General features: G+C 36.4%; 1 protein-coding gene across 5 annotated transcripts in view; it reads right to left on the bottom strand.

Annotated features, from left to right (window-relative positions):
- GAS2 (growth arrest specific 2) overlaps positions 1-23121 on the bottom strand; it is a 98520-nt gene that overhangs the window by 16598 nt on the left and 58801 nt on the right. The window lies entirely within an intron of this gene.

Genomic DNA, 23121 nt, shown 5'->3' on the forward strand with positions numbered 1-23121 from the left:
TATGGCAACATCCTCAGCTTGGCTGTTAGTATTTCAATTTAACATGTGCAGTCCAAAGTCATAATATTTTGGAAGAAAAAACCAAACCAGAAACTCCAACATTTAAGCATAACCCAAACAACTGTTGCTTTTAAACATTTTTCCTTGCTGACTTTCTGAGCTTCTACAGACCTTGGACCCACACAGGATGGGTTAAGAACTGGATGTAATTGGCCATTTTTCTAGATTGTATGACTGACCTTCTACATGACCTTGAGAAATTAATTCTTTGTCTAATCCAGTCATATGAAAACCAAAACAGGATCAGCTTTTAGTACAAGTTTTTAAAATGTCTAATGTGACAGACCTGATCTTGTTTACATCCTGCAAACTTCATGGCAGATTAAAACCAAAACATATAATGTTAAAGTTATAAAACAGAACGACACCATTTTCTTATACTGCAAACCAAAGATCTGCAAAAATATCACCACTCTGTCCTAACCTTTAAACAAACAGATGTATAGCAGAATAATTTATTCAAACTTCCCAAATTTCAGGATTTTTTTACAGTTGAATATGGTTCTAAAAATTTTCATTTTTTTTTTTAAGTGAAACAATTACTTTTTATAGCTGTGCACTCCATCTTACAAATATAACATTACTGAAAATAAAAAACGTTGTTGCCTAGAGTAGTGACGTGCCATGCACAAGATGAAGACACTTTTAGGACAGTATAATCTCTTACTGAGTCACCAGATTAAAAACCTAGTCAGTAACAGGGAGGAATGATAGCATCAGCTATCACTTACACAAAGAAAAAATGATGAAGTATGGGATGATGCTCATCTGTTCATTAATGAGTCTCTCAAGGGCATCACTGTTATGTGTTTCTGAGAAATAAAAAATGGCATGCCGAGAGTAATCACGACACAATGTAATTGCTCTGCATAGCCTATGCAAAAAAAAACAAACCCAAAAGCAAACCTACCAAACACATCAGGACTGCAATTATAAAGAAAATCACAAGGAGGCAGACCAACACCACAATCAGTAAAATGCATGAGAGAAAGGAACAAAAAAAGGATATTCAGAACAAGTGAAGATCTCACAGAGGATGGACAGCCCGAACCTTTTCACTTGCATGCATAATGAAAACTAATGGAAACTTAAAATTTCCAGACAGCTGAACAGGTTACAAGAAACTGAATGCCAGGTATTTTATGTCTGCAGATTTATCTTTGTAAAGAACTAAAAAATATTTGACCCTGTAGAAGTCTGCTGCACTGATCAGCATAACCAGCACCTTGACTTCAGATAATGTTCTGCAGTCTATGAGCTCATCTGGTATTAGCACCTTCCACGCTTGGTTGACAGTACCAAGTAAGTGAAAGGGGAGACAATAGCCTGAGGTGTTTTATAGACTGGAGAAAGGAGGCCTGCAGAGCGGCAATGTGCCTTTTACCTTAGCTATGAGATGGAGATCACAGACTGTATGCCTCTGAATGGAAAAGAGAGCATATTTTTTGTTTGATCATTGAACAGCAGAAAACCTTGTCTCTGGATTTAAGCCAGAACACAAACCCTTGTTTCCAGCATGGATACCTGAAAGAGTAGGCATGTCCCTACTTGCGATTTCCATTCAGGCTCACCTTCAGTTTTTTGGAAAAGATTATTCCTGTCTTCCTGTATCCACATATTTGATTTCTACAAGCTGAATTATGTTAAAGGTAACGATCACCCCAGAAGAACCATGATACTGAACTTGAAGCTGATGGCAACAGCGTCTACCGTATATCTGGGCTTAGATGTCCACCACAAAGAGCCTGCTGCTGTAGCAAGGGAAGTTCTCACAACCATAATGTCCACTGCTGCATCCAGCAGCATCTCCGTATTGCCTTCAGTCTGTGCTATATTGAGATGACATTGCCTCTGGAATTTGCGTAGGAAGTTATTTCATTACAACTTCTTCCAGGAAAGCAACAATAACACTCAAATGAAAACCCTACAAAGCACGCTGCAGGGAGGGACCCCAGGAAAAGAATGCCAATAAAATTTGTATTTTTTTGGACATTCTCAGAATAACCTGCACATTTTTCAGGTGCAGATGTTGCCTAGAATTTTTTTGAGGAAAAGTTCAATAGCGCCTTTATTACTCAGACCTTTTACCTCTTTGTGGCATTACTTTTAGAACTGGCAGAGTACTGGGGTGTCCAATCCAACTCATAGGAGTAAATAATACACAATGACTATAATATCATTTCACTTCCTCAGATTTATGAGAGAGATGTAGGTCTAATTATAAGCTCTACCACATACTTTTAGCATGACCTTCAGCAAGTAAATATACTGTAATTTTATACTTCAAGTCTCTAGGCTGGGCATAACAAGACTTATTTTTTCCATTTCTTCTGTGTACTGGCTTGCCAGCTATTCAAAGATAGGATCTTTGAATATACATGGGTAAAACATCACCATTAAAAAGTACAATTTCCAATAACAGATGTAAACCAGTCAGAGGGTTAAAATTAAAAGCAGTTTTTAAGACTAACACATGCATTGTCATGACTCCTCATTGAATGCTTACAGATTAAATTGGTATGTCCTCAGCCAGCCACCTAAACATGCCCCAAAGATGCAGCTTCTATAGCGCACAATCTCAATGTGCACTAAGCCCCTACCTCAGTGTGACTGCTGCACATTAATAAAATAAAAATAAATAAATAAATAAATGAACAAAAAAGAAAAACAGCCACACAATGCATTGCAATTATGATAGTTGTGAAATTTAATCTAAAACTGAGGAAGCCCTGGCCATGATACACTGGCTGCAGAGATCATGTGCCAAACCCCAGAAATTATTCAGGAGGAGCTGTAATACGCTTACAATCCATTTATTTCTGTGCCAAAGAACTAATGTTGTTTTAATAAGCTTTTAAAAGCAATACAATATACCAGCCAGACAGAAAGACATTTGTCCTTGGTTGCTTAGTGATCCTGGAATAGAGATGTAAAGAAATTCATTGGGCTTTTATTGTTACTAATTCAAAAGGTTAGATATTATTCTCTAGTCTTATCAGTAAATATATTTAACAGTAAGGTTTGTTAGGACATTATTTTTTATACTATTCTTTATGTAAAAGACTCATTAAAATGGGCCTACATTGAGGATATTGCTCACAAAACCTCTTCTAGCAGCAACAGGAATTAGTAAACACCACTGAAGTACATTTATCATGTTTAAAATACATCAACATGTTTACGTTACATTTCAATAATTTAATGCATCCATTTTTTCTCTATTTTTTCTTCACTTTCCACAACTCACAAGCTTTAGGGAAATCTGCTGGCTACATTATAGGTGAAAGAAAAATACTGCCCCTCCCCAAGACTAGAAGCACAAAGAAACAAGTGGAGAAATGGAGAATCACAGAATCACTGGGTTGGAAAAGACCTCCTGGATCATTGAGTCTGAGCATTCCTATCAAGCACTAAACCATGTCCCTGAGTATCTCATCCACCCGTCTTTTAAATACCTCCAGGGATGGTGACTCAACCACCTCCTTGGGCAGCCTCTGCCAGTGCAATGGCACAAGCGTTCTCTTTACAAGTGCCTCATGGCAATCCAGTACTCCAAAATCGCAAGGCAGAGAAAATGGAACCGTTCTCACCCGTCTCCTAGCTCTCTGGTATTCTGAGACCAGAGTATTTCTTAAACAGGTGCAATGTAATTTTTAGTACCACTGCAGTAGAGACTATTGCCTATAGAAGCGTGGCCAACAGGTCAAGGGAAGTGATTCACCCCCTCTACTCCACTGTCATGAGACTCCACCAGGAATACAGTGTCCAGTTCTGGAATTCTCAACATTAGAAAAATATGGGACTGTTGGACCAGGTCCAGAGGGGAGCTACAAAGATGATAAAAGGAATGGAGCACCCCTGCTATGAAGACAGGTTGAGAGAGCAGGGAGTTGTTCAGCCTAGACAAGAGAAGGCTCCAGGGAGACCTTCTAGCAGCCTTGCAGCACCTGAAGGGGCTACAAGACAGCTGGGCAGGGCCTTTTCACAAGGGCAGGTGGTGATAGGATGAGGGGGAATGGCTTTAAATTGGAATGGGGAAAATTTAGATTAGACATTATGAAGATATTCTCCACAATGAGGGTGCTGAGACACTGGCACAGGTTGCCCAGGGAAGCTGTGGATACCCTCTCCCTGGAAGTGTTCAAGGCCAGGTTGGATGGGGCCATGGGCAGTCTGGTCTAGTGGGAGGTGTCCCTGCCTATGGCAGGGGGGTTGGAACTGGATGATCTCTGAGGTCCCTTCCAACCCAAACTATTCCATGATTCTGTGAGTCTGTGATTTACCTTAAGGTGAAAGACTGCATGTGAGCACTTGTGGAGTAGTTGACATGCTGTTAACTCACACCCTAAAAGTAAGTTAGTTAATTTGCTCTAAATTCTAAGTAGCATAAATTAGCTTTACAGAGACGTAAATTAATTCCCAATATACTGAAAAAGATCTAGTCTGACTCTCTTCCAGAAAGTTCTGGACAATGGAGTGAAGGTCTGGCCTCCAACTGCTTCCCCCCCGTGGTGTAGTGGAGAAGGAACTGTAGTCTCATCTCTTCTCACTTATGCTTTTCTCTAGTAGGAATGTTTCCACTACTCCAGACTCTGCTGCCTTCCCCATATGAGTTGCAGAAGAGCTCCACATTGCATTAAGCATCTTACACCCTCACTACTTATCGAAATCAGCAAGAAACTCTGGGCTTCACGCCAGTGCCACTCCTGCCTCACCCAGGGTATAACATGTTTAAAGAAGGGTAAATGGACAAAAGGACAAATAATGAGGAGGATAATTAAGAAGAGAAAAAGACTTTTTGTTTTCTGCCTCCAAATTCATACAATTCCACCTCTACAGCTCCATTCAATGAGGCAGCCTTTCCTTCTTTTGAAAAATGTCCTCCCAGATACATAAACCCTATAGACAGAACCTAGGAAAGTAAAAAATATGAGCGGACCAACATTTAATATTAAAGGTCATGATACGCATACACCTATATTTCTTCTATTATTTGTTAAGTATTTGGTGAACAGATAGTATTTACAATTTATATTTAACAATACTTAATTATACTGAATATCAGTACATTGTGTACTCATTCTAACAGCTGTTTTGAATTAATTTCATCCCAAGTTTATATGGGCTTTTTCACTTGTAGAATAGTTGTCTTTGAAAAATGCACCATTTGTAGATTTCACTCTCTTCCACGCTATCTCTCCGTCTTAGTCCTGAGTGCGAGCAAGTCTTTGCACTGTAATTGTCCTATGGCCTAATTCTAATGTCAACTCACAAAAAACCTTGATTCTTATCTCTTTTATCAACACAATGTTCTCACTGCTGTCAAATTCCAGCTCAATTTCCTTTCAGATTACAATATGCATGTAGCTATATAGTAGAGTATAAATACAAACAGGTATTAGTTTCATGTAAATTGGAATTAAATAACAAAATAAGGAAATAAATGTTACCTAAGAAACGTAAGATCCCAAGCAGTAAGTGCTCTGCCAACATTATCCTGCAGTGTAACTGTTTACATTGACCTGTCATTAGAAGTGGCACCGCTATAGCTTTTATGGGAAAATTATCTCAGATAAGAATCTTTTTGTAACTAGCACCTATAACAGAGACAAAGGGCTTATAATAAAAATATTGGTGGGCTGGCAATCTTCCAATAACATTCCCGAAAACACCATTGACCATTTCAATTCATCAGAGCTGACAGTATTCTCAAAAATACTTCAGAAAACCTGTGCAAAGCACAACTAGCCCAAGATTCCTTCTGTTTTGCAATTCTTAGTTATGCTGGGAACCTTATTCCATGTCCTTTTAGACAAGATCTAACAGACGAAAAACACAAAAGTCTCAAGATTTGTTTTCCACAGTGTCATATACCAACAGTCCAAGGCAAGATGAAAATCATGAAAACAGTCACAGATGTCCCAAAGTATGATGCAGAGATTTGGAAACTGCCTCCTACCTCCAGCCCCTGTTTTTTAAATCAACAGAACTACATGCATAACCAAGAAAATTACATTTGGAAAGTATCTAGAGATAGATTATTTTATCAGATCTTGTTTGAATTCAGACTAGAAATTATTCTTTGAAATGAACAGTCCGGAAATATACTTATTTAACTACATGGGTTTAATTAAAATGTCTTCTAATTTACGCTGGAGTAATGAGGGGAGAACCAGAGTAACATAATTTCAATAATGTTTATACTTGGGCTTAATTTCCTTTAAATAGCACAAAGCATCCTCTCAAAGTTTTCAAAATGATGTCAGTGTGAGTCTATGGGGTATGATGTTATGACGTTGGAATGAAATTATGTCACTGCAAATCTATGAAAGCAACATTGTAAGTAACGAACTAAAGCTATACTAATGTGTTAAAAAATTGTGAAAACATTCTGAATGGAATAAACAACTTGGAATAAAATTAAAATACTGCAGACCAGAAATTATTTATCTGAGACTGCAATCACCAGCCTTGACTACAGATCCCAATATATATGTATTTGACTACTGCTATCCGCAGTATATTACCTAAATTCAAATCCACCACAGTTCAAGCAACTATAGTTTGCACAGAGTCTTTGAGCCAAATTTGTTCAGAATATAAATAATACTGGAAATTACATACCAGGTACAACAACTGCAGTAGAGTGAAAATGGTTGGAGAATTTAAACACTGCAGGTTAAGTGTACAAAATTTACTCTGAATAGAATACAAAAGCAGGAAACCAACATCCGGTCTTTTATTCAGCTTCTAGAAGCAGTCATCCAATTGCAAATCAGAAGTCATTTAACTTCATCAATAAGGGTAGAATAAGCACAAATTACCATACAATGACTACACGATATTTCACTACTACCACCTTTTCTTGCCCCACATTTTTTCTTTCTTTATCAGATCTGATTAGCACTTGCAGTTATCTTGAATCAAATTCCAATGTATTTCAAGATAAAATGGATTTAGTCTGAAATTACACTGCCATAGAGAAATGAAGGATCTGCATTTCAGCTTACAAAATGTATGAATTTTACATATTGAAGCTGAATTCCATTTCACACACTTAAGTACCCTGTCACAGTCTTGACACACATTCTTAGATCTCCTTACCAGTACACTATATATAATCTCACACTATTACTCCATCAATACTGAACATAACTGAACGTACAGATTATGGTGATTCCAGTTCTGAGGGACATTAACAAATCTTTCTAACGTTCTAAACTACACGTTTCATGTATCCTAGGTTGTTGGGGTTTGTGTTTCGTTCCATTTTCAAATGGGCATTTCTTTTAAAATAGTTTAGCCCAAAGTGAAATTCAGCTGAAATCATAGTCTCATCTATTTTGATTTGTAATGCTGATTTTTTTAATTGTTTTGACACAAGTCAATACACTTTACATGGACATGAAACTGCCAAGATTTACCAGCCTAGGAAATTTGGGTGATAAAAGAGAAAATACCGAAGTTTTTGTTCTCCTCAGCCCTGCTTTGACAGCGCATCTGATACTAACTTTGTGCCTAATCCTCACTTTTCCATGGGACAGATCCAGGAAAAATAATGGTAATACTATCACTTTTGTTCTGCAGAATTCCAAGTTTATCTTTGGAATGTGTTCCAGGACAGTTTACTGTACTGTATTTTCATGACACTCCTGAGTGGCTGACCAGGTGCCAAGCCTGAAATCCATTTAAGCACTGTGAGTGCTACCAAAAAAAAGCTACTTCCTTGGTGTGGAAGTTAAAAGTAATGAACTCATGGAGTCAAAAGGAATAGAAAGACTTAAACAGCACACAGATTTTTCATGTAGTGCTCCTTTTCTTTGGGCTATTTAATAACTTTGAGACTCTGATAACTCTCTCGACACAGGAATGAATTATTTAAAGTTAGTATTAGTAATTTAGTTTAGTTTTGATAGCTGCCAGCTGAAACCTGACAGCACTTAGATTTAGTCACATGGAAATCCCCTGTTGTATATATTCTAGTATGTTGGATCTCTTTGCACTCATCAGTTTTATATCTTTCCGCAAATACCAGAAGAAAGATCTTTTTAGGTTCTGGCAAGGATCTTGGAATGGGAAAATGTGCAAGTTGCCAAAAAGGCATTGATTACTGTAACAGAGTAGCCTGGACTTTCTATCCTTTTCCTTTTAATATGTAAACTTGTTTCTGATTTAGAACTGACTCTCCTGGCAAAGGTGTTTTCCTCACTGCTAGTTTGTGTGTAGCTAGACTATATGTGACTATTATCTTGGAGTATACAAGCCAGTTTTCACTTACTCAAAAGCACAAATGAGTTTTATACCATTCAGTCCTATATTGCAGGAAACAGAGTGTGTACACACAAGTTGGGGACAGAAACAGTACTTCTATTGCATGCATGCTTTTTGACCATGATTTCAATAGCAGGAGCTATGGAAAACTGCTTTAAAAAAACAGTCTTTCTACCCAAGGAAGAACTTCCTTTAGGCCAACCCTGTATGCAAGGATCAATTATGCAAGGATATGGTCCAAGAGAGAAATTAATGAATGTTTACAAGATGATCTTGCACAGTGATGACATTTCTTTGTATGTTTAGGGAAGGAATTAGGGGTGTGGGTTGTGGTTTGGGGGGGTTGGTTTGTTTTATTTTTGTAATTTTTTCCATTAAAGTGATCAGGTGATGCTCCAGTAAATCTCGAAACATTGGAAGAGGAGTGATGAATTTCAGGCACCAAGAAAAGGCAGGAGAGTAGTTTTAGATTTGAACTGATTAGTCTTCTCAGCTTTTATCTTACAAAGTTTGCAACTAACCCTACAGACTTTGCTGCCCTCAAAATACAACACAGAATGGAAACACAGACCCATCCAGCTGACAGAGGAATTACACATGGGAGCATGACTAAGTGTGTTAGTGGTAAGTGAAGCTTCAGTCTGACATGCAATTCCAGTTCAGGGTCTGCCTCATGCTTTGATCTGAAATGCAGTCATTGTTCAGCAAATCAAACCATCAGCTGGACACTATCCCTCTTTGGTGAGTTTTGAGCAGACATCATATGAATTTCAGCCAGAGGACTATGGTTTCACTTAGGAGTGCGCTATGTGTGTTTGTACGCTTCTACGTGTAGGTGTGTGCACAGACATACCCCCCTCATATAAAATCCACAAAGTACATTGTGGCCAGATAACATAGAGTATAAAGCAGATGAGAGTTCATAAATGCAAACACATGTCTTTGGGTGGTAAGGTAACCAGTTCATAACATATTTTCATAACTTTTTTTCCACTTCTGTATTATGACTAAAGCCAAAGAATTGTGTGTTGTAAAAGAAAGCACCTTCAGGCTGGGGAATCTATCAAGCTAGTTTTAACTTTCATTCTAAAAAGACTGCTTTTAAAGCAGTTTGCTATTAGGTTAACCTTGAAAGTGGAAACTAACTTTTAGGATAAGACTGTTTGATTTAACTTCTTATACAGTGATAGATAACTCCATGCAGTAGCCCTAGAGAGGGAGAAAGCTGCAGACCTCTTCCTCAGACTAGTACTGCCAGTATGCTATGCAACACTTGTGAGAAATTCTTCCCATATTATTTTCTGCCCCAAATATCTCCTATGTAGGTGGTACAAATTTTTAACAGCCAAGAAACGTGAATGAATTCCCCTTGCGAAGATCACAGTATAAAAACATGATTTCTATTTTCATGTCAACATTGCCTCATCATCAGTACAGTCTGATTTTTGTATAGGATTCTTTACTTCACTACTAGCAAAAAAGGGTATTAAATAGGCAAATAGGCAGTATATTAGTATTCACTAGAATCTGCAAAAAATTACTTGATGGCTCCATGCCAAATACAGCCAGACTCTTGGATTTACAGAAGAATTCACTGACCAACATTTTATACAGATATAGACACATTGCCAAACCTCGATCAAACACTTGATCTCCACATTTCATACAGCAAAGATTTCATACCACAGACTGCATATTACACAGTATAAAGCTTTGAGCTTGAAGGCATCTCATCTAGCTTAAGTCTCAGGCCGGCTTTTCGGACAAAATTGAAACCACAGTAGAGAAAAGACAGAAGGTAAAAAAAGCAGCATCACAGGCCTAGTCAGTACGTCAAGGCAATTTTGCAATGCTTTTCACTAGATGAAACAGGGGATCTAGATGCTTAGCACATGTAACAAAAGGTCTTTCCTCTACTGTTCTACACATATTCACGTGCTCCTAACCCACTACTAGCTTATTTGTTTTTACCAGCTTTTCCGTACTGATAGGAGTTGCTAAAGCACTGGAAACCAACTTAACTCCACAAAGACATTTTTTTTTTGCACTGCTTGCCAGGTAATCAGAGGTAGGACAAGACTAAATACTTAAATTATAATAACTGATAGAAAAAAAAAAAAACCAAACAAACCAAACAAACAGCTCTCTCACACACCTTCCTACTACTTTTCCTTAGCTGGAAAATGTTTTGTAAAATTAGGCCAGTAAGACAGTCAAGCCTAAGCAAATTAGCAACAATACATTATACCTGAATCTATAAAACGATGAAACACAATTATCAAGATATGCACAGCAGGCTTTTATGGACTTCTTCAAAACGGGGGCTTATGCTCAGATTTGTCTTACAGACTTCCTGTAGCTTCTTTTGCAAACATTATATTTAATTTAAACAAAAAAAACCCCACCACTCTACCAAAGCAGACTAAAGAGAAAGAGGGAAACTTGAGAACAATGTACACTTTCAGCAGGAAAGCACCATGATATCATTCTTTGGCTTGCTAATATATATACATTAAGAGACTGGGGCAACAAGGAGGGAAAGAAACAGAAACAGGGTTCTTCGTACCCTTATGAAACACCAAATGACTCCTTCTCCCTCCTGTCCCTCAGTAAATAACAGGGAAGTAGGTAAGTAACATGAACCAAGAAATTAGCACAAACAACACAGTCAATTCTGAAAACTTGCTTTAACTAAAACATCAGCCTGTCATTTTACCTGATTTATATGACTTTGGTTAGAAAGATTTACACAGAATTCTGAATGCCTCTGTGGTTCTACGCCTTAGAAACAACAGAATAATGACATTTAGAATTCATATTCTTTTTTCAGAGAAGGTTTTTCAGGCTAGCTAGTACTATCATCATGTTCTTTGTAATAGATGTCTGTGCTTTAAATGTATACAGAGGAGAAATCGTTATACTAACTATGCCTCGACTCTGAGGGCCGTGGATATGTCTGTGTTTTTTTAAGCTCAAGCCGTAAACTGGCTTGAAATTTACATTTAGGTATTAATTTTACTTTCCACTTGCAGATCTCATTGGCCTCCAGTAAATTTTTTTAAGCATTTGAATAGGGAGGAGACTGGAAATTTATTTGATGGAACACAGAAAATGGACATTTTTCTAATCATGCCAAACAAGAGAATTTGACCTTGTTTACAACTGGAAATTATAACCAATTAGCACTTAACAGACTGCTGTACCAGCCAGGAACACTCAGGAAGCCCAAAGTCAGTATGTCGCACCTTTTTGCTATGCTTTCCCATATACAGCATAATTAGATAAGGCAAGTAAAGACGGCCTAATCAATATTTGATTAGATAATTCCAGTGACATATTAAGAGTTTTGCAACAAGTTTAGTGTTGTGGTTTCCCCAATGAAAATTTTACCCAGAACAGAAATAGAACCATGTGAAAAAAATGAATGAAATAATTAGAATATTTTATATCAACAAAAAAGGGAAATGGAGTTGCTTTTTTCAATTTATGTTTACATTATTCCAAATAAAACAATGCAGATGTAGATTACCTTCCTACTTCCTTGAAAATCTCAGCTAGCTAGTAGAGTATCAGACCAGGAATACTGATAATCTTGACAGATTTATGCTGGATTCTACTTTTCCCCTACACATAAGAATCTTTTATAGACTCACTTTTTCCATGCTTTCAGTATTGAATTTTACTGGTCTATGTTGAAGTTGTAAAACTTTTAAATGTGTTACTCCTTTCTTCCAATTTCAGCTTACTCGCCTGCTGGTCCTTACAACGTAATACTGAACGATCTCAGCAACATCCATCTGAATATGTTGGACACTGCCTATTAACCTAGAACATAATAAGGAAATAGCAATAAAAGTAATTGTGAAAGAGTTTGTTGTGGACTTGGGCCAATTTATTCTTTCTCTGACTTTTGAGCTTCCAGGGAACCAAGTGATTCCTTTCAGTTTGAGTGTAAGCTCATGAAGAGTCAGGTTCATCTAAGCATTTTTCTCCCAGAGTGTTTCACTAAGATGCTCCTTCCTGGGATTTAAAAAAGGATTTAAATACATGGTTGATGGTACTCAAACCACATTCAGGAAACAAAATAGGAAAACCATCAGTAGTTTTATTAAACTGTCTAAAAGGGTGATAGAGTTGGAAGTATTATGAATCAGGTCCTCAGCAAGTCAGTCAAGTTCCATAGAAATATTGGCTGCTTTTACTTGGTGCTTAAAAAAAAATAATCTTGTCGAATACAGTGAAGACAGATGAAGAAATGAAGCAATAAAGATCATTGTGCTGATCATCAGATAATAAAATAAAAAGAAGTGGCAGCAAGATAAACTTAGGATATATTTGACTGGGAAACTTTTTAGGTTAGAAATTTTAATATCCTATTATACAGCCAGAATAGTTCTGTTTGCTTTTCAAATATTATTAGCAACTACAACAGTTAAAACTAAGTGATCTACATTAGTTTAACTGGTTGGGTAACAGGCTAGCTAAGGGGAAAATATTTCCCAGGTCCAATACTGAAAGAGAAATGTAAGCTGCAGAAAGATTTGCTCTTATAAATTAAACTTCTTTGAATGCCTTCCCTTGAAGATAGGTTGAGAAATTTCAGAACCTGAAGCAATACCACAGAATCATAGAATAGTTTGGGTTGGGAGGGACCTTAAAGATCATCCAGTTCCAACCTCTCTGCCATGGGCAGGGACATCTCACTAGATCAGGCTGCCCAAGGCCCCATCCAACCTGGCCTTGAACACCTCCAGGGATGGGGCAGCCACAACTTCCCTGGGCAACCTGTGCCAGTGCATCACCACTCTCATGGTGAAGAAATTCTTCCTTATGTCTAATCTAAATCCGTCCATCTCGTTTACACCCATTGCCTCTAGTCCTATCACTACAAGCTCACTTGTAAACAGTCCCTCCCCAGGCCCCCTTCAGGTACTGGAAGGTCACTATAAGGTCTCCCCAGAGCCTTCTCTTCCCCAGGCTGAACAACCCCAACTCTCTCAGCCTGTCCTTGTATGGGAGGTGCTCCAGCCCTATGATCATCTTTGTAGCCCTCCTCTGGACCTGTTCCAACAGTTCCATATCCTTCTTATGTTGACGATTCCAGAACTGGACAAAATACTCTAGATGAGGTCTCACAAGAGAGCAACAGAGGGGCAGAATCACCTCCCTCAACCTGCTGACCATATACCATATCAGTCAAGTTGACCTCAAATATCTTTCATAGAAAGTAATGTATGCTATCTATTGATATGCCGTGTGAAATAACACTAGCAGAAGGGGATCAGGAAGCTGTCAGTTGCTAAGCTGAAAGGCCATGGCCACGTCAAGTCTTCAGGCCTCTCTGCCACACCAAAACCATTGCATCAAGCAGTTATTTAAATATATTGCTCCTCTAATAGCTACATTCCAAATTTTATCTGGTATCAAGGCTGACATTTAGATGTGTGGAGATCAAGAATTACATCTTTATCTCATTCAAAAGAAAAAACTAAAATAGAGGGAAAGGAAAGGTTTCAAACCGGAGGCTGCTGGAGCAGAACACAGCTGAGGCAGAAACCAGTCCCACAAATCAGAAAGCACAGGTACTCTAACACATGTAAAACTTTGAGACTGAGGCACAAAACTACTTCCTTTGAACTTAGGAACTGTTTAAGGTTGTTAAACCTTCCTCCAAATGAGCCAGGAATTTATTATGGCTATGCATTTGACAAATAGCTATAAACAGGTCTCCTTATGGATAAACAATTACTCTTTAACTTCACCGGAACGTTATTGCATTTAAGACGGTCACATTTAAGATATGAGAAAAGGCAGACTGTCATAGGCTTTAGGTAGTACATACAGCAGGGGAAACTAAAGGCCCATTTCTGACTGCAAAACCTAACGAGCTAATTAGTGTTATTTTCAGCCTGTATTTATCTAAATAGAATGTTTATAACAACTAAAGCATTCCAGCATCTGTTGTCATGACTGAAATACCAACTTGATAAAACACTACTATTTCAATGACCTCATGGTAGGGTTTTGAGTGTGTTTTGAGGTTTTTTTTTAAACTTTAAGGTAAATCCATTTCTCCTGAGTTGAAAACAAGGCACGATAGCATGCCACAAAGCAGTCTGAATCAACTGATGCTGATTTACGACTTGAGGAACAATCTATATCTGGTCTTCAGTTTAATAGTCGCTGGTTTTTGGAAAATACCCTTCAAATAAATAGTCAAGTCCGAGATCTCCAGAGTTTACTAATCTTTGCCAAAGAAAATGTTTGCTGTATTTAATACTTCCTTACAGTAACAGATTCTTCTTGTTTTGCTTTGAGTTTCAAAAACTAATGACAAAAAAGAGTATGAGAGATGCTCCTAATCTTCCATTAAAACACATGCATCATCTTTTCAGAACTTTTCTATCAGTTTTACATAGATTAGGTCTCAATGAGATTTGCAAAACAAGTTGAATTTTAAAAAGTTTCAGAAACATTTTTTAAGTCAGGAAATATAATACAGGAAAATTTGTTTTCATATACAGTTGTTCCTTAATGTAATAATTGTAATTATTACATTATTTAATAATGTAATTATTACATTAATTATTACATTAATTGTTACTAATTAATTACTAATTATTACTAATCAATAATCTGATGCAGTAATGTAAAACATTGCTACAAGACAAGAAATAACACAAGAATTCACAAGAAATAACTTCTAGACTTAAAGAAAATAATGTTGTTTTCAGTAAAGGTTAAATAATTGCACTGGGTGTATATCTTAACAGAACTTCATACCCAGTTTTAACTTCAAATGCCACGTTGGTAGAAGGTAAAAGCCAAAGGATAATGCCTCTATAGGAAACCACTGATATGTTTGTCTACAAACTTACACCTGTCTGAATTGGCACTTACTCTGTAGCGTTCATCTGATAATAAACTTTTCATCAAGGCAAAAAAGTGGTAATGATAGGCTTTTTAATGTTCCATTGCTAAAGGAGTAAAATGACATAGAAAACATTTTTCTGTGAAAATTCATTATTTGGTGAACAAAGCATATAAATGGAGTCCAGCTCAAAAATGCTACTTCTAATGCCAAGAATAAATTTAACAAACTCACAGAAAATCCAAGTCAGGTTCACATGTTGACCTTGGTTGAACATTTGCAATTTCTGTTGATGGAAGCATAATTTTGGTCCCATGTCAATTGAGGTAATTATTTGCTGCAACTGTTTTCGTTTGTGACACACAAAAAGGCAACACCTTCAAGAAGCGGAGGCAGTAACTGGTACAGTCTTGTCTAGAGTCTGACAGTTATCCGTGGAGAAGTAATAAAACCTATACTTTAACTTGTTCATGTATTTGGATCATAAACTAAATTTTACACATATTTAGCATGAAGAGCTTCAGTAGGCAAGCTATCATATTGGAGCAAAATATACAATGAAATTTGAGTGCACATAACATCAAAACCTCTTTCCTTAGTTGTCTTTTACTGTAAGCAGGAATGTTTACCGAACAGTTTTTTGCATTATTAAATTAGCAAATGAATTTTAAAACATGAAGTAAAATTAACCATTAATACTATGCTAAATTATTAAGAGCAAATTAAATTTCAAAGGAAAAAATTATTACATTGTAGTTAACATACAAAAATATTCTATAGCATAAAATCTGCACTTGTTCAATATATCCTAAAAGTATTATTCGCATGCTATTGCATATATGACAGGCACACTAAATTATCATGACTATTACATAGTCCTTGGCTCCTAGGTAGATTAATAAATAATTCAAGGATATACCTGAATCCCGACCACAGATTTTGAAAACATCATTCATTTTTTAAGAGAACAAAAACCAAAAAGGAAACCTCAACTTCCCCTTAGTCTCTTTGGGAAGTGTGGGCATTTCACAGCTTCAGCTAGGAAAAAGACATCCTAATTGAAGAGCTGCTTGATAAAATTATTGGTATGCAAGCCATGAATACTCTCATTAAAATGCAATATTCTGTATTTCAGCATGATAAAGAGGATCTGGAAATCACATATCTACTACTTTTCCACTGGTCAGAATTAGAAGGCAGCACAGAGGACCAATTCATCGATAAACACATGGGATAGAATTCTGCCATCTTTATGGTAAAAAGTGCTTTACATGCAACTTGCATGTTGCCACAGAGATGCAGTTGATACCTCAAAATAAAATAAAGTAGATTTAAATAGCTTTTACTGAACAACATAAATACATGCGAAGTGTAACTGCATGCAACAGGAGGAAAACCCATTGCTTTCACACTGATAAGAGAATGACAAAAAAATAAAACACTTTTTAAAGTGTTCTTTAACTTTTTCCTGTTATTTCAGGAATGGAAAGGCCAAACCACACTGTATTAAATATTTTAAAAGCTTACATAGCATTGTTGTTAAATCATGGCCAATTCAGTCTTAGGTAGAAGATCATCATTCCCAAGCCAAGATATAAAGCCCAGCTGGAAATTCCCAAGTAAGCTACAAGTTCTTTAAGCATATTTCCCTAAAACTAAAGAATAATGTAATGGATAATCGATGTACTTTTATGCTTGAATCCTAAATGCTCAATCAGAATCTCTGATGAACACTGCAGAAACTTTGGTTTACTGAAGCCACCACAACATCTTCATTTATTGTCATTTCTCTAGATGGCAGCATGAGTTATGTTTATAGCATAAAAGTATACTATACACAAAATACATCACAATATATGCTTTTTTTTTCTTTAAATAGCACTATATACTAATCATCTAAATCTACAGCAAATATCAACTTTAGTACAGCCCATAAAATATTGAAGCAGCATCCTACAAAAGATATATGTGGTTACCTTGGCTGTGTTAAATTTTATTTAAGTTACTGTCATACAAGACCCTCTCACCTCACCAATGAAGAGGTTTAACTAACAAGATATAAAGGTTGGTGTTATTCTTCTTAGAGAGAGACACCATAAACAGCTGCATCTCCAGTTCCAATGCATCAGGCTTACTGGTTCCAAGGTGCAAGCATTAACTGCTGTCTCATCTTGAATGCAAAATGTATTAGTGCCTAGGAAGTGTAAAATAGATTCTCACAAAATGATTAATCTATGAAACAGAAACACAAGAAACTAACTGAACAAAAAGGAAGCATTTTCTGCCATTAACACTTTCAGTAGAATCTTGTGGGACCCGTTCTGCAGCTGTCAATAATGAACTATAAAGATAGCTATAGAGTAACACTGAAATGGATTATCAATCTGTGCTCTTACATATGCAGATGCTGATCCACTACCTTTCACATAAAAGGAGTTAAAGGAGCAGGAGAAAATAAAAGAAAAGTGGGGGGGGAGCAGGAGGGGAGTTACATAATTTGGTCTATTTTTGTATTCGAAACATTCTGGGGGCGGAAAGAAAAGCCTGCAGTAATGACATTCATAATACATAACATGTATATTTATCTAGCTTTGTTACTCATCTTTATTTACCTCTAGAATATTGAAAAAAATGTTTGTATACTTAGTCACCAGACAGAAAACATTGCTGATACTGGCGTACAGGGCAATTTTAGCTTGGCATCTCCCTGCCAGAGAGGAAACTGGCATCCAGGCAGGCTTTGCTTTGCCATCTTCAGCTTTTGCAGGCAGTGGCTGCATTATGTGCTCACCAAAGGCTTCCTAAGCCTGAATCACATCACCAAGGAAAGAATATTTAGGTGGTGCTTTTAAAGATATGACCCATATAGCTTCAGAATACCTTACCCTGGCCTCCTGTTCTGAGTCACTTCCTAAGGGAGATTTCTCTTTTCACTGACTACAGGGAATTTTATTATTTTATTTTTTATTTTATATTTTATAATTTTAATATTTATAATTTTATTATACCTTCAACTCTAGGATCCTCAATTATAAATACCTTGGCAGGAACTTGCTGAAGGTGTATTAGTCATTTCAAGAACTAGAATGTGACAGTGACACTTCTTGAAGATGTATTATAGCCTAGAAAATCACAATATAATTTGCAAAAGATATTTCAAACATTCAAGTGGAGTCCTCATTGAGAAATATTGCATAAGGGGAAACACTGGGAATTAAAGAAAACACAATATTTAACTGTCCACAGTGAGAAAAAGTGCTAAGCTACTGCATTGCCTGTCAATTCCACTGAATCAGAATATTGGATTGAAGATATATGTTCTGCCAAAATATTGTCAACCAAGACTGACAAGAATATCATTTGGGTGAAAGTAAGAAGGAGCAATTCCATAAGTTTTCCATTAAATTAGCAGCTAACAATTTGACTTATGCACCTCTTTTTTTGTAAAGAGGTTTACAATGAATCCTTTCAAAGTATTTTTGCTCACAATATGCATCCTAAGCTATCCTCAACACACAAGTTCTAGATAATAAACTAACGCAAATGGCCATGCAAAAGAAACAACCTAGAGGAAAAAATATAGGAAATGAAATTAAGAGGGGAAAAATAACTATGGAATTTCTAGTATTTTATGCATTTGGCTAATCCTCTGTGAAAGTCTATCAAACATTTAACTAGAAATGTAATGTCTTCACAGAACCATAAACAGGAACCGCAGCTACTCTTGTGTTCAGTGCAAACAGCATCATGAAGTACAAAATAAACAGAGAGACAGATGTCCATGGGCTTCTGGCTCCACAAAGGCTGCTAAGCCTCAATAAGAGAGGCCTAAGGCAGGAAGAGCGAAAAAGAGAGAAGCAGGAGGTGAAGTGTAACTATAAGAAGCAGTAAGCTGTAAATTAAGTTTGGGGAGTGCAGGAGGTCTGCCTAATGTCACTCAACAGATTAATAGCAGAATATAGAAGAAAAAGAGATTTCCCAACTGTCCTACAGGCAGCACTGGACTTCAGTCACCCCACTGACATGCTCAGTGTCACTAGTTGTCCAAGAGCTCTGGAGGCTTGCAGACTGAATTTTACCAACCTCTTAAGGACTTTTTTGAAAAGACAGAAAACTCACAAAACTTGACAAGGTTGAGAAGAATTCCACCTTTACTAGCATAAGTAAGACTGAAAAACTGACCAGTCACCCACTGCCAGAAGGTCTCATACATCTAGGATATATATGAGGGATGGACTTCAGACATGTCTCTCCTTGGGTATTTTGCAGTGTAAAGCTGGGAATTAGTATGTTTGTCTATAAGGAGACCAAGTTTAGAAGCCCAAAGAAAAGGCCAATAACCACCACTGTCCTGAGGCCCAAGATGTGTTTTCAGAATTCACTTGCAAGATGACTCCCAGGCATGCCGCTACATGGAGTTAGTTCAATTAAAACTCCTGATTTGCTATGTTTTTTGACATTTTAAACAACCCTGAAAGTTATTTGATATAAATAAAGCTCTAGGGGAGGAATTTCAGTGCTAAAAATGTATATTATTTTGTAGACTAGAAGTGAATGGACCTGGGAAAAGAAGAACAACTGTTAAAAACCTTGGAATAAGTAAGACAAACGCCAGACAAATAATGCCAAAGAAAAAGCCAAAATGCAAGAGTACACCAAGCAAAAGCTATGACTATGACTTATGTATTTGGGTTGGAAATGCAGCATAAGACATATGAGTCTTCAGAACTGTATAATCAATCTAATCCACTTTCCATTCCTCCTTATTCTAGTTCTTCGATAGCCTATTATCCCTATCTGGCTGGTATGGAGGTAAAGCGCACTTTCATATTTACACACAAGTACATTTCTCTCATCAGGTAGAGGCAACAGCACCCATCAAACTGTCTGCAGAGTGATTTTGAGTATATAGACATAAATTACACACATATACACTCACATTTTGATAGTGAATCTCAAAATAAAGTTTCTACACAGAAACCATGCCTGCCTGCAGCAGACAAATAATGCCTTTCTTTTCCTGGGATTTAGAGGAAGCTAGTATTAAACTAACATTTTATTATTACTACAGCAAAATAATGTTAAATGATAGTAGTGATTAAAAGTACAAGGTCAAAAAGAGTAAGAGCAATCACATGCTTATCATCTGGTCTGCAAGTCAGAAAACACCTATAAGTCACAGGAAAAATCACAGGCTTTAAAGCCAGGACCCACTATACCATCTAAACTGACTCCAGTTTTACACAGAAATATTTTTTCCATTGTGCAGAACCCAACAATTTGAATGTTGATATGAGTATGGACCAACAGGACATAGTTTACTCGTTCATGTGAGGTGTACATCCTTATGCATATACAATGTAATAAACAAGGCAACTTGGAATAAGAATATTTGCCACTGAAATAGTTTAAATATTCTAAGGTTCTAATGCGTTTCTTACTATAAAAATGTCTATTAATCTAAATAACTCCTTTACTGCCTTCTGCAAGAAGGCTTCAAACCGTGTGACATTTTTTGAAGTTATACGCATTTGTGCAAGGTAAACTTTCATGACTTGTGATTCCTTATTTTTAAGATTAGGCTTACTAATTCAGTTCTGCCTGGCAAGACTAAGGCTTGTTCCCTAAATCACTTCATGGCATAATGGCAGGATCCAAGAGTGAATAGGAAATAATAATTGACTGTATATGGCACACATACAGAGAGCACACTAATTCCAAACTAATGTTTCAGTTTTAAATAAGCTAATAATTTAATTTATTTCAAGTCATTAACATAATCCTTCCTTGTAAAACCTATCTTCCCTCACTTTTGAGTAAGTGGAATTTAGACTCTTTCATTCCTATATAGCATGAAGGAAAAAGAATTCATAAGCAGATAATTTTTTATTGAAAGTAAATTTTTAGCATCTAAGCCACTACAGCATTATGGTAATCATGTTCAGTTTATGCATTACGGAACTACTTTATGAGTGAAGAACAACATTTGTGACACGCACTTTTAGCAGCAGAAGTAAGTATCTTTATGTTTTCATGGATTTCTATCATTTCCATTGCTTCATTATTCCCATGGTTCCTTTTCACCTCAAATTTAAATATTTTTCCATGTTAAAAAGAGCCTAATCTTTATTCAAGTAATTTTACTAACACTATTACCTTAAGAAGTTATTATGATAAAACAGAAATTTTGAAAGGCTGTCCTCTCTGTGTCTTACTACATATCCCACCTTTTTTTTCCTTAAAATTACTTTAGAATGACACAAGTGTTTCTTGTGCTATTTTTTTTCTTTGCATGAATTCTGTGTTCTGCCAGGTTTTATTTTTCTTTGCTGTTCCTTTTTCACTTCTTTCATATACAGATATAAATTAACAAAAAAAGGGACTTGGACACTTTTTCATCTTTTTTCCTTTGTAACAAAACTTGCAGAACTAGAATAAAACAAATTCATTATGTATATGATATTATTAAATATTTTCTGGAAAAAAATATCATTTAGCCATCAATTGACAGGTGTTAAGTTCAATTTAAACCTAGTATTTGTAATATTTTATCACATAGCATACTTGTAACATCACTGACATTGTACGCGTTTTAAGTTCTGTATAGTTTACTGGAGAAAGCTAATAGAGACAGTAATGGCTATACTAAGCCAACACAAACCGCAAAACTTTTGATCTCTATTCAAGTAGAACATGTTGGGTTATAAACAAGTGGCATATATCTGGCTGTGTCATGCTGTTTAAAGAATGCATAACGTAGGAGGAACTGTCTCAGCGGCATCAAATAGGGTGCCAAATATCAACAAAAATTAAGTCAGCTATGCATCTCAAATGTGTTTTCTCACAAGCATCCAAAGGATTCCAAAGAAAGGGTAATAAATCTAGTTACGTACACAATACGACTATGTAAAATGAAGAATTAAAACTTACTGTAATCCAGTGAAGCACTCCAAAATGTGGTTCCAACTAACCAAGACCAAAAAACAACTGACATTTAAACACAGGAATATGGGCTTGCTCCCGCTGAAGTTCATGGCAAGTTTCCACTGATATCAGTGTTGTAGGAATGATCTCTAATGTTGTAGTTTAATGTCTAATCTATATTACTATTATTTTTTTGGCACAATTCAACTTGGAATGCAGTAGCGTGATATGAAAAGGGTGTTTTGTTTGCAAACTTGGAATGAAATCTGACTTGGAGTAGATTGCACAATAAAGAAGCCAGCAAAAGGGAATTTGACACTCACCATTCTGGCAGAAAAACTTAGTTTATCAAACCTAGATTAAAACTACTTTGATATTGTTATTTGAAATTAAAATCAAAAGGAAGAAAACAGATGTGTTAAACTGCCAGAGTACTCGAATCTTTGGTTAATGGACATTACCTTACCCAAAGTCATTTGAAGCAAGTAACAAAGCTGGTACCTAAAAATACTGCAGAATTAAAAGAAGTCTCACTGGCCACGAAACAGAAAAGCTATTAATTCCTTATACTAACATATTAAAATCTCAAACTATCTGTGACAGATCCTGTGTTTCTTCTTCTTTCTAAGTTATTACTGAATTGATTGGGAGTTCTCAATCCCTATTCAGCACAGCACTTAAATATGTTCTCAACTTTATACATGTGAGAAAACCTAAATCCTTATCTAAATTTGATTTCATTGTAACTTACATAGAAATTTATGACAGAATAAGCACTCTGGTGTTTTGCTGAACTAGCAACTTGACTTCTACAGATGGGAAGGAGTCCGTCTGACTTCTTGTGTTCTCACAAGTGCTAAATCTTTGGTTTTATTAGGTCACAGTTGTGTGCTATGAGCAAAATAGGCATAACAGTTATTTGAGAGCAAGAGCTATCATTTTGGCAAGTCATTATTCAAGGATAGTATATGTGGAGAAGGAAAGAAACGACATGA

The sequence above is a fragment of the Cuculus canorus genome, chromosome 5 (assembly GCF_017976375.1).
Source record: "Cuculus canorus isolate bCucCan1 chromosome 5, bCucCan1.pri, whole genome shotgun sequence".
Classification (NCBI taxonomy): Eukaryota; Metazoa; Chordata; class Aves; order Cuculiformes; family Cuculidae; genus Cuculus; species Cuculus canorus.